The sequence below is a fragment of the Penaeus japonicus genome, unplaced genomic scaffold, assembly GCF_977035675.1.
Source record: "Penaeus japonicus unplaced genomic scaffold, GWHDUDI00000001_assembly GWHDUDI00000036, whole genome shotgun sequence".
NCBI lineage: Eukaryota > Metazoa > Arthropoda > Malacostraca > Decapoda > Penaeidae > Penaeus > Penaeus japonicus.
Window position 1 is genome coordinate 506,912 of NW_028234438.1, and position 2,500 is coordinate 509,411.

Sequence of the window (2,500 nt, forward strand, 5' to 3'; positions counted from 1 at the left end):
CGGCGCAAATGGGTTAAGAGAAATCCCGGCTGAAGAAGTATGAGGGAAGCCCCTGTCTTGATAACATGTATTTAACTGTTTAATCCCTTAAACATGGGAATGAGCACTGATTACTGTGGTCTTGTTTTATTTTCAGTTGTTTCACCTATTTTATCCATTCCTTGAAGTTTTTGAAAAATATTTATATTACTCTATCATTGTTATTATTGTTGCTTCTGCTATTTTCATAGTTATTGTAATTATTATTGTTGTTATGATGATGGTGATGATAATAATAATAATGATGATAACTGTGGGAATGGTAATAATAATGATGTTGATAACATTAACCCAATACAGATGGGTGTCATAATATAAAAAAAGCACCAATTTTGTGCCTGACAGCAGGCGCCATAATGTACATGACAATAGTCGTCGTGGCATAATTGACGTTGGGGGAGAGCAGATCACTGGCTCTCTGTTGTACTATGAGTGATTACTATATTTAGTGTAATAATTATAATTTCCATGATATTCAGAAATCCCAAACTTAGAGAGCGATGTCACAGCATAATGCAGACCTCTTGCTCTAAAGTACCAGCAATGAATTATATGCAGGCAGAATGATAAGAGGAAGGGGATTCAGACCATGTCCAGTGTCTACCATGTGCCCTCATGCCCATATGGGTGCTTTGTTTTGTGGCACTTGCAGTCATAAGCACATTTCCTCTTCCTCTTCCCCATCTGTTCATTTATCTTCTTTTTGGATGGTTATTTCTTTAGTACTTGTTTTCAAAAGTACACATTTACGATAAAAATAAAGTTGCTTTTTGTCCGCCCACAATACTTCTTTGACACTTAGTATAAAGAACATAAAGAACTGATATGGACCCTATACTACAAATTTAGTGCACTGCAACTGTGATAAAGCTTATCATATGGCACATATGTCCCACAAAACACAAAAAATTATGAACACAAAAGTGGCACTAGTATTATAATTAGTGAATGAAAGAGAGTGCTAAAGGTTGTGACATGTTGCGTGCAATACTCTTAAATATAGCCCATTCGGGGTTCCTCGCAGGTGTTATTAGTGCCCATCCTGGAGACCAGTTGACGCTTCATGTTTTGATGTCAGTTTGTCGGTTTCTTGGTGTATGTATCTAGGTGGTGGTATATTTGGGTGTCTTTGTGTCTGTATACCTGTTTAGTTCTTTATTTAGCAGCCATATGCTTCAAGAGATAGCAGGATACATTTGTTAACCATTCCGCAACGGGGATTTTTCACAGGATGGGATCACTTTCATACTGCATTTATCTTATTGTTGAAATTACAAGGTATTTATTCCCTTAGTTGTTTAACTATGTGTAATTAAATGATAATCAGTATTACTTTGTTGTTATAACACATAGACTTATATATCATACTGTAAGTCTAGGTGATAATAGTAAACACACACATCTTAAGATGCCCAACTCAGGTTGCGTATCTTAACCCATTTGCAGCGGATGGCATGATTTGCTGCAAAGACAGAGTTGGTCATAGGCGCAGATGGCACCTTGCCAGACAATGTAAACCAGCCATCCTACTGCATAAATATTTAATTAAAACCATGACCAATGGGTTAAGATGTGGAATGTCCCAAAAGGGTTAAAGCTTGTTAAATATAAAGTATCGTAAAAACCATAGCAATCAAACCACTTGCATAAGCAATTTCTCGAAGCACATTGTTAGGGTTGGTATCACTGACCTCAATTTATCAGGGTGTGATTTGGATGTGGCATGTGCAAGCACAAGTTACTTTACTGAGAGGGAAAAAAGTCCTTTTAGAAGACATGTTTGTTGTTGTTTAGGATTTTGCAAAAACTTTTTTCAGCATAACTGTTGCTTTGGGCAGTATGCAATGTACGATTTTTATGCATGCACAGCCCAACCAACAGTTTTGAATGTGCATGCAAAGTGAGCAAGGAATGAATGGCCTTTAGTCAGAGGGCATTACTGCAATAATTTGGAAGATATTTCTATTTTGGGGGGCAATTTTTGATTTTTTCTTTCACAGCAAAAGATAAACACAATTTTGAAGTAAAGGAATATCTTGTGTGTACATGACCCATAAGTCAGAGGTACACCAACCTCTATACCTGGAGTGGCCATTGTGCGTGGAACATGTGCTATGCACGTTACCTTCTTGTCATACTGGTGTGATGGGAACTGATTTGCAATCCCACAATTTCTTTAATCAATTGATGCACAGTTCATTGTTTTTTGTTTTTTTGCTTTTACATGCTTGGTTTCACAAGCACTTAGTCACCAAGGAATCAATAAGTTGCCCCTAGCATCAGCTGCTTGCCCCAGTCCTTGGATTTTTGTAAAATAAATTTTTATTCTTGTTACTATTATTATTGTTACAAAAATAGGTATTAATATTATCATTGTTGTTATTTCTATAGTTAATGATAATGATAATAATAATATTATTGATATTTTTATGATTATCATGATTATCATGGTTATCGTCAT

The 2,500-nt window shown here is 35.9% G+C and overlaps 1 protein-coding gene across 1 annotated transcript in view; it reads left to right on the forward strand.

Moving 5' to 3' along the window:
- Nucleotides 1-2,500, forward strand: part of LOC122252999 (uncharacterized) — a 13,952-nt gene that overhangs the window by 1,073 nt on the left and 10,379 nt on the right. The gene's annotated exons all lie outside the window — the stretch shown is intronic.